Raw genomic sequence first — 14,016 nt, forward strand, 5'->3', positions numbered from 1 at the left:
CGAAATGCTTTTTTTAACATGCTTTTGATATATTTTTAAGTTTTACATAAAAATATGGCTAAATTGCACTTTTCGTCCTTTATGTTTCAGGGTTTTTGCAGGCGCTGTCCTTTAAGTTTAAAAATTACACTCTATGTCCTTTATGTTTGCAACCTATAACAGGCAGTGTCCTTTATGTTTGCAACCTATAACAGACGGTGTCCTTTATGTTTGCAACCTATAACAGGCGGTGTCCTTTTTCATAAACCCAGAAAGGACACCTCTAGTTATAGGTTGCAAACATAAAGGACATAGAGTGTAATTTTTAAACTTAAAGGACAGCGCCTGCAAAAACCCTGAAACATAAAGGACGAAAAGTGCAATTTAGCCTAAAAATATCCACGTAAAAACATAATTTTTTTCTTTTAACTCAAATAATGAAAATACAGATTAGAAAGTAGATAGTTGTACGCGAAAAACGAACACCCACATGTATACCTACATATATTCATCTATATATATTCAGATTGAGTTCAACAACTCCATTCATAGCTACCTATATTTATCATGTAACGTATGCAGGAACAAAAGGAAATAAAAAACGAAAAGAAAATAGAAAAGGGAAAAAGTATAAGAACAAAAAATAGGACAATGGATAGAAAAAAGGAAAAGTATGAGACACCTCTTGAATGGAAAAATTATCATGAAAATGGAGTGGTGGAGGATCGAACCTATGTCTATATGTTACAATAGTAAAATCTTAACCACTTCATCTAACTATGCTTTTGTTAAAAATCTTCTAGCCACTTTAATATATATATATATTAAAGAATCGGTCGGTGGCCTTGATATGACAGCCATCGACCATTCTTTTTAAGATTATATAAATTGTTTTTTTAACTATAAAAATCACTTGTTAATTGGATTTAAATAACTCCAACTCACTGTTATTGGCCAATAATAATCTCAACTCATTTAATCACCAATAACAATATTCGAACTATTCACTTTTGTTTGTAAAATAATCCCAGTTAAAAAACACTAACTAGGTTAAAAATTTGCTGATGTGGCATCTGATGTGGCCCTTTTAGCTGATGTGTCATATGACATGGCAGTTGATGTGGCATTTTTTATGACGTGGCAGCTGATGTGGCAGTCTGCGTGGCATTTTTTATGACGTGACAGCTGATGTGGCAGTTGATGTGACATTTTTTGATGACGTGGCAACTGATGTGGCAGGTGACGTGGCAAGCCACATCAGAAAATTTTTAACCTAGTTAGTGTTTTTTTAACTGGGAGTATTTTACAAACAAAAGTGAATAGTTCGGATTATTATTGGTGATTAAATGAGTTGGGATTATTATTGGCCAATAACAGTGAGTTGGGATTATTTAAATCCAATTTGCCTAATTTTTATTATGCTTATTTAAATTGAGTGATATAAATAGAACAATTATAAAACTTGATATTATTACTTTTTAGTGACCATTTTTAATAGAACAATTATAAAACTTGATATTATTACTTTTTGGTGACCATTTTTCTTTTCAGTTGCGTATTGCAATATAGACTAGTGGTATTTTAAGGGTGAAATAAAGCTAGATATCACTAGGTTATGGGTTCAATTTCTAAAAGGGTTTTTCTCATATTTATTAAATTTTCTTCTGAATTATTGTCTAGTTGAGATAAAAATTTGTCATTCAAAAAAAAACTTCACAACAACTGAGACATGAAAAATTGAGTGGCTTTATAGTCAGAAAAAAATAGAGTTAATTAGGTTTTTCATTTCCATAGTTTGTCAAAAAAAACACTATTTCAGTCAATTAGTTTAAAATTTGTCAAATAGTCCTTATGGTTTCACTTTCGTAACTATTACAGTCCACCCATACTAATGTCATCTAGCTATTCCGTTAGTTTATTTGAAATGACCACAATGCCCATGTTATTAATACTAAAATTAAAATAAATAAGGGAGTTAATTACGTTTTTCATCCATGTGATTTGTCAAAAATCACTATTTCAATCCATTAGTTTAAAAATTGCAAAAACAATCCTTATGGTTTCACTTTCGTAGCTATTACAGTCCATCCATACTAACATCATCTAGTTATTCTTATTCTGTTAGTTTATTTGTAATGACCATAATGTCCCTGTTATTAAATTTAAGTTTAAAATAAGTAAGTAGTTAGTTACGTTTTTGTTCCTTGCGGTTTGTTAAAAATAACCATTATGGTCCATTAGTTTAAAAATTGCCAAACAATACCAGTATCCTTCATTTTACATTTCATTTTCCCCGTTTCTTCGGATCCTGCCAGAACATCACCTGCTTTGACTCCACAACTTTTTTCCAATGACTCAGTGTCACATCTTGATTTCCTGGTGGGTTGGGACTTGGGGTTTATGCATGACGATTGATATCAGTATTCACAAAGCACAGCGGAATAAAGGATTTAAATTAAATTATTACAAGTACAATATAGTGTCCGAAAGTTAAAAAATAAATATACAGACGGACTTGTACTAAAAGATCCATAGGCGGATCGAAAATAACGAAAAGAGACTTAAGACTAATAGGTCTTTCGTGGAGTTGTAAATTCCAAATCGCCTAGATCGAGCAGCTCCAGCCTATTCCGTATTTGCTATATAACCCGCATTTAGTCTTTTGAAAATACGTCAGTTTTCACTAGTAAATACAATTAACCGATACATTTTGAAAATATTTTCAAAAATATTTGGATACAATTTGGTATATCATTTTAAAATATAACTTGGAATAAGATAATGTTTCTTGTTACCAGTTTACATGTTTGTCGACGGAGATGAAAGCAGATACATGATTAACCGACACGCCACATTTTCAATAATAATATATATATAATGGCATTAACGTCTGCCAGGTGTATGCCTAAACCCCGTGCTTAGGTCATGGCCACTTATAATTAAGTGAACCGAGGATATCCAGGACACGGTCGTATTAACTCCCAATGTTTAAGTTATCAAGCAAAACATATTAAAACGGGTTAGTTAAATTTGGGACATCATTCGTCATTGATTTAATACCCGAGCAAGCGGCTAGTGTCGTATCCCAAGCCCGTATAGGGAAAATAGGCTAAGGGGCTGTTTGGTAGCCTCTTAATGACCATTCAGATGCTACCTCTTAATGGTTTAAAACCTCTGAATGAATAAGAGGTAACCTCAAGTCTGAATGGTTAAGAGGTAACATCTGAATGATAAATCATCACATGTCAGAATCTTCTACCTTCTCACTAGTAAAATTCTTAATGGTTCCATTAAGAGGTAGCCTCTTAATGACCATTCAGAGGCTACCAAACAGCCCCTAAGAGTATATACATGTGCTAGTATTTACAAATCAAAGGCGCTAAACATGGTCGTTAATCAAAATAACTAATGTAGGCGCCATTTACTGGAGGCTCGTAGTCTGGTATGGATGGAACTATGATCCGTTAGAATGTTAACGGGTCTTATGCAAGTCATTTGACTTTGACCGGTTAACTTTTAATAAATACGTACGGTTCGCTAGATTAAGCGGAGACCAGATAGAATGTGGTTTATACCCTTCCGAGTACGAGGAATCGTATAATATGGGTCAAACAACCACACATTCTGATTAGAACTGATTTAGAAAGGCTTTGACCCGATTCGGCTAACTTATATATATTATGCTATATAAGTTAACCTTACGCGCATATGCGGCACCGGGTGGTCGTATGGGTCTATGATAAGTCTATAATGCTAAAATGTACTTCATTTTTATTATAACATCAGTTTTATAATCAGATTACAAGTTTATATGGTTTTGAAACCATTTTTTAGGCGACAAGGGCAATATTGGCATTTTTGGGCATATAATATGGACTTTGCAATAAACCTATTAAATGATATGATCAAATGGTATAACCTCGAAGGGTTATTCCATACAATAACATGATCATATAACAACCTTAATTTAATCTCTAAACTATTTCAAACGAGACAGAAAATCAAAGCAGAAGTCAAACTGTTTGACTTTTGGTTGCGAACCGAGCTCTAATCAGGAAATGACGAGTTGAACATGATCTATCATATCCTAATATGTTGTATAAATTGTTATAATGTCAAAAAATAAGTTTTCAATGCTTAGAAGTTCATTTAACGTAATTTACGAAAATCTGTGTTTTTCACTTTTATTTAATAAAACTTTGACCCGTCATTTCACTAATTTAACGTGATCTTCGGAAGGTGCCATCATAAGGGATTAACACCTTCATTATTGTGATCACGTACCCATGTTCGATTTAAACTTTGGCTTGATCGAAATGGTCAAAACCGAATGTCAAAGCAAAAGTCAATTTGCTCGACTTTCGGCTAATAACTAGCCTATAAATGAAAAGGAACTAGGAAGAACACTTGCAAGTGTTCAAGAAGAAGTTTAAACTTCAGAGAAGGAAGCCTCTTAATCCAGAAGTTGCTTCAATTGATAGAGAGAGAAATAAAAGGTGCAAGTTAAAATGGTGAACTTGATCACCTATTTATAGTTGGATTCAAGCTCCCAAATCAAGACAAGTGTTTACTGAGGTGTTATGGAGGTGATTAGTGGCAGGACACATGTCTTAGGGAGGGTAGAAGGTGGTACAAATCGATCAAAGGTGGCAGAGAACAGCTGCAGCAGCTACCAGCACAAAACAAATTACCAGCGTCGGCCTTACGGACCGTAAGGCATATGCCTTGCGGTCCGTAAGAGACCTCTGGCGCACCCACTATTTTAAACATCCTTACGGATCGTAAGGGACCATCAAAAGCCAAATCTTTGGCATTTTTCCACCTTTGACCCCTCAACTGTCATCCTTCCACATTTTTTATGAAATTGGCCCCTCTCGTCCAACTTATAGGGAATATTTGAGAGTTATCGGACACGTGTTGCCATATTATTCGCCATAAATTTCCGAGGTGTCACACTCAGTTTCACCACCCCCCTCCGTCGTATCACCATCAACTGGATCCCCTCTGTCACCTCCACCGACGTCAGATCAGTCTCCGTCATCTGGTTACACCATAATCGAAATCGTCGACCACCTAACTTTCCCCATCACAATCGAATCGTCGGCCACGTAATTTTCCTCATCACACTCGATGTTAGTAGGAATACATGAGGCCTACTCGAAAAACTTGAAAGGTGGAGATGAAGTATGGGCGGTGCCCTGTGTAGTTGTCGGAATTGGTAGAATTCATCGGTAGAAAAGGAGTTGACCGATGATTTGTTTGAAGAGAATGACCATGGGGTGTGGGGGTTGAGGTGGGTGGTAGCTTGATGACGATGGTAGGCATAATGGGTGGTGGAGGTGGCCATTGTTCAGGTGTATGTGTGTTGTGGTGGGAGATGTTGAAGATGGATGAAGTGGAGAGGGTGTGGAGCCGGGGGAGGTGATATTCCGGCTGGATTTCAGGAAACAGAGAGAGTGGAGAATAGAGTAAAGGATAGTAGATATATGAAGTTGTTAACCGCCATTGTTGGTGAGTTGAAGGTGGAAGTTGTGAAGGTATTGGTACTATTTTGACAATTTTTAAACTAATAAACTGTAATAGTTATTTTCAAGAAACCGCATGGACGAAAAGCGTAATTAACTCTTTATGTATTATTTCGTAGTTTTAATATTATGGTTATTTCAAGTAAACTAACAGAATAACCGGATGACGTTAGTGAGGATAAACTGTAATAGTTACGAAAGTGAAACCACTTATACTGTTTTGACAATTTTTAAACTAGTTGACTGAAATAGTAATTTTTGACAAATCACAAGAAAAAAAAAAACGTAATTAACTCAAAAAAGAAAATATTAGGTGACTTTAGGAAAACACTAAAGAAACTTGGTTATAATTATATGATATATTCCTTATGACAAATTTCGATTAAGGAGAGACAGCCTTTAAACATATAAGTATATTTAAGTGGAAAATTACAAGATCCATCTAAAATATTTGCACGTATTGTTTTGAATATAATAAACTACATAATCTACTTTTTTTCCTATTTTTTTAACGGTTAACAAATCTTTCAAATAGATTATTGGTGAAATTTTTAATATTGGAATACACTGGCCTTCGAACCAGAGAAAACCCTTACCTAGAGCCAAAGCCCGTGAACACTTGTCCGAAGACACGACAGTGCGGTGAAGTAAAACCCGCTCAGTTCAAGGATCAAACAATCAATCTCCGTCTACTCGCGTAGTCTCCCATCATCACCAGGTGTCGTAGAAAATAATGGGAAAGGTAGGAATCGAACCTGGGTCGGGTCCCTTAGATTAGAACACCAAGTCTCTCCCTTACCACTCCACCACCATCTCATTGACTTTTTTTTCGTGTCTTATTATTTCATATTAGCACCATCTACAAGTGTTTACATGATTCTCGCAACTTTTTGCATAATATTTAAACATGTTCTTAATAAAATTCAGTCTCGTTTTGGTCCAAGCCATAGCCCATCGGGTCCTGTCATAGAATTCTACTTTGGCCAGTTTGGGGTGAGGATGAAGATTAAGTCTAATCGGTAACGCTATAATTGAGGAGCTCTATCCCGTTGGCTCAGCCTACCAACGGCATGTAGAGTTAATTGGTGACATTCCCTCTTGATCCATACACATTCCATTAATTGTATATAATTAAAAATATTTTTTTTTTTATCATTTCTTCCTATGATTTAACGTGTGTTTTGAAATAGGTCATAGTAGAACATCTACAAGTTAATTTTGTGAAATAATAAAATCTATTTTAACTTAGAGAGATTGGTTAGTTAGTTAGTTAGTATGATAATGCTATAACTTTAGAGATTATGTTTCCTATTCAATAAATGTAAAGTTATTTTTTTTCATAAAAATATCAGTAAATTGTAAACCTAGGTATATTATATAACAGATTGAGGATTAAAATTTTATTTGAAGATTGTTATTTTCCGAAATGATGGTATTCATATTGAAGTTTTAGATTTTTAATTTTGTGGGGCACTCTATGAAGTGTTACTTTATAATTGAAGATTAATATATACACATATATTGGGTATTAAATTAAGACTAAATCACTGGATAAGCATTCTGGGATGCCCTCAATCGAGCAAATGCATCTCATCCTCCATAACGGTCAGAGTTGGATGCATACCCGAGTCACTAAGCCACCAGTTCCGGAGAAAACCCGCCGCCCGAAGGCCCAGGGGCCTGCGGTAAAACCCGGTTCGGCTCGGTTTCGAACTGGCAACCTCCGGATAGGCCTAATTTTAAACTTCATTGCCACCACCAATGTCCTTCAAAGTGATGCTAGTGGGAGTTGAACTTGAGACCTTAAGGAGAGAAACCAAATGACTAACCACTAGACCAACTTGTCAGGACTTATAAACTGATTAAACTAATATAAACTTCGAATTGTATTAAAGCAAGTAAAAATTTAGAGATAACCAGAAGACAGCATCTTTACCTTGACGGGAAGAATATTAGATGAAGCACATAATTGACTAGAATTTATTGTGAAGTCAAAATTGAGTATGATTATGTCAATATTAAAAACTTTAGCTATTGGAATGTTAATTCATATTCTTTTGCAATCAATAACAATGTGTTAAAGAATTAAACTATTTCAACTTTATATTGTGATTTAATTTTGTTGATATGTTGCAAATTATGTTAGTTGCTTAGTGTTTTTGTTTTGTTTTTAATCGTGTGGTACGTGGATATGAGAGTTATATCAGAAATACAAGGACCAGAGTTGGTGAAGCGGTGGAGTTGCTAGAGTATGTAAGCGAGTCGCCAGAAGCTATTTAGAACTAACACTCATTCTTCATTTTTCGTTCGTCCTCTCACACAACTAGGGTTTACAATCTAGTTCATTGTTCTTGATCTTCTAGTTCGTTAAAATAAGTTGCGTTTATGATTTCTTCAATTGTTGAGCAGTTCATGATTGGTTTTGTGTGTTTGAATCAGTTGTGTTTAGATGTGCGAGACAAATATAAACGATTTATTCTTAAGTCTTGTATTAATTGTTGTAAATGTTTTAAACAATAATATCTAACAATAACAATAATAACCTAATTTTTACAAGTTTGTAGTCTTACCACAAGCACTGTGAACTATGGAGAAACTTATTTGGATTCACTTTGTTGCATGAAAAAAAAAACTTGTTCAAAACCTTATTGTCTAGTTATGCTAGGAAGCTATAATTACTTAACTAGTTACTTAATCGTATATGAACTAATCCACATACAAACATAAGTTAGAACATGCATGAATAACCCATATAACTAGTATAAGAATCACACTACATCGTTTTTTAACCCCCACGTCATCCAAGTGTGTGTATATATATATGGGGTTGAGATCCTGTACAAACATTGCTAATTATAAGAACCGTAAGAACAGATCTGAACCATTGATAATTTAAATCAAGGGTTGATATTGATTATAAAAAAACCCTTATAATTAAAAATTACTACTAAAAAATTAGGGGTAATTTTGTAAAATTGCTAGTCATTTGACCATTTTCCATTAAATACAAATTCCACCAAGGTTTTTAAACTAAAATAACTTTTATATACTTCATTATTTTTTTAAAAAAAAATATATCATAAAATCAAGTATTTTTTTATCTTTAATATGAGTACCATATTGCTATACTTTTTTGTATTTATAAAAGTGATTTTTAAAAAAGTTAACAAAAGGTGTTTTATAATTGTGCTGATAACGTGCTGATTATGTGTTAATTACAAAGTAATACAACCAAACACCAAAAGTAGATATAATCAGCACATCTGGTGTGCTGATAATGGAGAACAATTGAGGTTGTTGTGCTGATGTCGTTTATGTTGATAATGGAGAACGATTGAGGATGATGTGCTGATAATGAAGAACGATTAAGCATGTTATGCTAATTATATAGTGTTGTGCTGATTATATTTTTTGTAATTATTTTTAATTAGTTTTAAATAAATATGGTCAAAAGGTCTAAATTACCCTTAAACTAATTTTTTTATTGATAGACACTTGTCAATTATTTGTTGGTTCTTACGGTTCTTACAAACTTAAGTGTTTGTATTTGATCCCATTCCTATATATATGCGCTTGGCCTAAAAATCATGACGGTGTTAACGAAAACATAAAATAGTCCATAGAAATTAACCAAAGCTTAAAGGATGTGATGAAGGATAAAAGAAATCTTCTATCTTCGTGTTATTCTCTTTAATGATTTAGACTGCGTGAAATAGAGTGGTGAAGGGTCTTCGTGGGCTGAGGTGGCATTCGTGGCCACTAGTGGAACACGGCCCCTTCACTGATGGTTGTGAAGCCCATTTAGATTCCCACGATGGCCACAAAGGAGAGATAACCACACCCTTAGATAGGGGAGAAGGAGGATGATGAAAGTGGATGCTTGACATGTTGCTGAGGTGGAGGATGATGATGACTTCCACTAGTGGAGTCATCAGACTTGTATCGAATTTTGTGTTCTTGTATATTTTTTAACAATTCTTCATAGTTTTAACTCATTTTAGATCATTTGTTCGACTATGCTATAACACAAATAGTAAAACATATATTGTATATTTGAGTTTTTAAAAGTTTAGAGAAAATATTTTATGAAAATTATATGGGTTTCTGTATATTTGATTTTTTAAAAGGTTAGAGAAAATATTTTATAAAATTATATAGGTTTCTTAAGAATAATAGTTTTGTATAATATATAACAGACAAAAACTTTTATAAACAATCAAGCCCGGTTTTGGGGCGAAGCGGGCGATGGCTCAAGGCTCAAACTTTCGGGAGGCCTTGGAATTTTTAATTTTTTGAAATAAATTTTATGTATAAAATATTAATATATGTTTAATTTTTTTTTTGTGGAAAGTGACAAAAGACCAAGGTAGATTTGTTGGCTACTGGCTTACATTTTAAGATGAAGATTCTGGGTTTAAGTTTTATATGACAGTGCATTTAAGGAAGAAGACCAACTTTTCTTTGGTTTCTAATTTCTCATGCATTCAAAATTGTTTGTTCTGTCCCTTTTGTTACTTTTAATATATGATTTAATATTGTCATGTACTTTGTTTAAATTGACAAACATCTAATATATTTTGTATAGATATATAATCTTACCCTAAATGAGTTATTTTATTTACTTTTAATATTTTTTATTTTAGGTATTAATGTTTGATAATTGAAAGTTGAAACTTGAATTTTCGTAGGGAGAGGCCTGATATTTTTTACTCGCCCGGACTCGAAACGTCACAAGGATTCTCATAAACGACCGTATAAACCATCCATTATTATACCTAATCTAAAATTAAAGACACGTGCTAGTTTATGGATAAATAAATAAATAAAAAAGTTTATAACTCACTAATGTTGAAGGTAGATTAAGAAACAAAGAAAAAGGTATATAACTGACTAAAATAATAAAAAGAAGGTATATTAATTCGACTGACTAAAATAATAAAGAAAAAGATATATTAATTCGAAAGTGTAAAGTGTAAACTATAAACAATAAGCCCATGGGCCGTGGATGTGTGTGGCCACTGGTCAATATCGGGCAACACATAAATCTGCGATTAAACTTTCATGAGTTACATCATATGCGTGGTCAACATCGTGCACCACAAAATTGTATTAATGTTAGCATAACATAATAAGCAGACAAAAAAATATGAAATATCTATATAACTATATAATACATCTCCAATGTACAAAATGGTAATTTCCTTTAAAATTTTCAGACGGCAGACAAATGGTCATTAGTTCCTCCCTAAAAGCACGACCCTTTCTCCCAGTTTTGCCCTCAATTCAATGTCTCCGCTGCAAAGAATTCAACCAGTCGAATAGGGGAGAAGCAAACGTCAGTGCAATTACTAATACATTCAACTTTGAAATCAATTCTTCCCACGAAACTGAAATCAATTACTGATAACATCATTAAGGTTTGATGGATGAAACTGATATCACACCAAAAGCCACCAAAACCCTACGATTTCAATCCCATAAATCCGATCAATTCTCCCTCTCCAGCACTTGGACCAGCCGATCGATTATCTCTTGGAAGTGACAGGGTTCCTCTAATAGAAAAAGATGTAAGATTTTCACTAATTCTTGATCGATTGCTCGTCTTTCCATTGTATATTTTACTATAATCTTAAATTGATATCGGAAGAAAACCCTAATGGTGGTATCTGTGAAGCAACCAGTAGAATCTTAATTTTCAAGTACTTGTTTTGAGTTTTATTGAAATTATTAATGGGATATGTTAATTGATTTGGTAATTTATGTCAATTAAAGATGCAGGCTGTGTTGTGTTAGTGTAAAGATAACACGCAATTTTAGGGGGGGGGGGGGGTGTTTGGATGCACTATTAAACCGATAATAGTTTTTTGGAGTTGCACCCTGAAGTTTTAAGACCGCAGATCCGTTGCCTGTTAAAGTTGTCCCTGTTCCTGTGAAAGAGGATGCTGATGAAGAAACAGAGGAAAAATGTATAATAGTTATTCACACAACAATTCATATTCCGATTTTACTTATGCTTAGATCCAAATTTTAGATGCATACATAACACTTTAGAGCTAATGACCGCATACAACAGTCATGCTAACACTCTGTACTTTATAGCAGATTCTTTATAAATAAGATATCTTGCTAAGCTTAGCAAGTGTTCGGTGTTACCGAGCTGTGGCCAACGTTGACTACTTGACCGCCGCCAACCCCTTAGCTCTCCTAGATGATGCTTTGTTTCAAATCACATGGAGACTTCGAGAAAAATTTTTATTCAAAGTATTACTTTCAGCTTCGAAGTGGAGAGAGTCGTCATCTACCGAGCATGTGGAATATGATCAACGCCTTCCAAAGTAAGTAGTCTGGTCCAAAATGTCCACATACATATTATATGGGTCAGGTTTTGTATCATCCAAATTTCCGTGGGGCTAATTGAGCGGTTGGAATCAAGGCATGAGGATTTCAGTGGGCGCGAGGTTATCTTTGGTGGACTATCGAGACAAGAAGACTGGATGCAATCTGGTCGACTAAGTGCCGCTACAACTGTTTCATTAATTCTCTACGGGTGCACTCAAACAAATAATGGATGGTTCTCTCAGGGATGGGTATACGAATACCCCTCTGTTGATTTATGTATTTTTAAGTCTGCCTTGGTAAATGGTGTGTGTAAAAGTTTGTTATGATTCAAGGTATTCTGTTTTTACGTGATTTACTAGGGTGCTATTTTGGTGGTCTTGTATGACGCAGATCCCTTGTGCTTATATACAGCCAACACTTTGCTGGGCTGGTACTTTGTATGCTCAGTTGTTTAAGGAAGCTCTTTATTGCTGGTAAAAAAAGAATGGTTATCTTGGCAAGGTTACCAGGTATGACTTTGATAACATGATTACAATCTTTGACAGGTTTAGTATTATTCATAATAACATATTTTGTTTCCACGTTTATAGAATTCTTCTCATTCAATAACATTCGTATTTAATCAATGTTTTAAATTATTCATAATAACATATTTTGTTTCCACGTTTATAGAATTCTTCTCATTCAATAACATTCGTATTTAATCAATGTTTTAAAATACGGTTTTTATACCGTACCGGATTGGGCTCTTAAACGGTTTAACCGGGTGTATTGGGCGGTTTAACCGGGTGTAACGGGCGGTATAACCTGTTCTACCGGACGGTTCAACCGGTACAAGCTGCCGGTTTGAACTGGTTTTTAAAAATTCAATATTAAGTGCTAATCTTTACTCTCTAATGGCATCAATCGAGGAAATCAAAACCCCAATTTGACCAGCCCAGCTCTTTAAAATTCTTTCCATAACCACGAACACTATTGAGATTAGTAGTTAGATAAATCATTTCTAACAGCTTGACGGAATCAAAGGAAGGCAAAATTTACTTACCATTATCATTGTTTACCACTCAAATAGGACATTTTGTCCAAAACATCATATTATAGAGCCAAGCATACATGTTTGGAAATACATATTTTAAACTAAAATAATGCTTTGATATGATGCTCTTAATTTTGCACAAACCAATTTTGGAATCGAGCTTCAGAGGAACCACATTATGAACGTTGGTTTTGAATGTTTTTTTCATCTGTGTCAACTTAATATGATGTTATAAAGACTTACATGCAGACTCTGTTTGGTCTTACTATAAATGCGGCCAAAGGAGATGAAAAGGGCGTTGCTCTGCAAGCAATTGTATTCTGGAGTTCTGAAGAGATTGATCATAAGGGTTCTAAACCTGGTGAAACCAGTGATTCAGATCCTCATTCTCTTTTCATTGAAACGGCTTTATCATGGTTGGTTTCTGTGTTGCTTGAAACTTTATATAAGTAAGACGAAGATCATGATAAAAAGGATGATGTCTGCAATCTTGCAGTGGCTGGAGGGACATGTTTAGGTCTTGTTGCTAGAACTGTAGATGATGCTGGTATTCCTTTGGTTAGGTCATTTGTGCTAAAAAAATATATTAAAGGCTGATTGGAAATCTCGCGAGGCTGCCACACATGCTGGTGGGTCATATCTTGAAGACGTATGTGTCGAATTGGTTGATTCTGGTCTACAATATTTGCATCTGTTACACGTTTTGCTTATTTTTTGTATATTATGTGTTTGCCATGTTCTAGCTTTACTACAGTCTAAATTAACCCGCTTGAATACATGACTTTAGAGTTATATCATAGGAGGTTGAAATGCTTTGTATTTATTATAAAGAGTGATTACATTGAAGGGTTGTTTTGTATCTAATGAAATATGCAAGTATTAATTTGATTGGTGTTTTAAATGATTATATTATTGTAATACTTTATAATAGTCAATGTAAATATGCATACAAACTGTTAAGTATACATGAAATTTTCATTCTTATCCACTATCCACATCTATAACTTGCAAAAAACAAAAGCACCAACTGAAGACTGGAGCCGAACATGAATTATGTAAGCTAACTATTATTATATTTGTCTGCACCTTCACTTTCCTAATTATGGTTTATAATGGGTGTTAATCCTTAGACTATTT

The 14,016-nt window shown here is 34.1% G+C and overlaps 1 long non-coding RNA gene across 5 annotated transcripts; it reads left to right on the forward strand.

Moving 5' to 3' along the window:
• The first annotated feature begins 10,681 nt into the window (after positions 1–10,681).
• LOC118480191 lies at positions 10,682–13,786 on the forward strand. Of its 5 annotated transcripts, XR_004861814.1 has the most exons (5): positions 10,682–11,071; positions 11,607–11,839; positions 11,938–12,352; positions 13,129–13,295; positions 13,376–13,786. It is a non-coding gene; the product is annotated as an uncharacterized LOC118480191 (long non-coding RNA). The 5 variants fall into 5 exon arrangements; XR_004861815.1 differs by having other exon boundaries at positions 11,604–12,352; XR_004861813.1 differs by having other exon boundaries at positions 11,607–12,352.
• The last annotated feature ends 230 nt before the right edge of the window (positions 13,787–14,016 follow it).

Source organism: Helianthus annuus, chromosome 1 (genome assembly GCF_002127325.2).
Source record: "Helianthus annuus cultivar XRQ/B chromosome 1, HanXRQr2.0-SUNRISE, whole genome shotgun sequence".
Taxonomy (NCBI): Eukaryota; Viridiplantae; Streptophyta; class Magnoliopsida; order Asterales; family Asteraceae; genus Helianthus; species Helianthus annuus.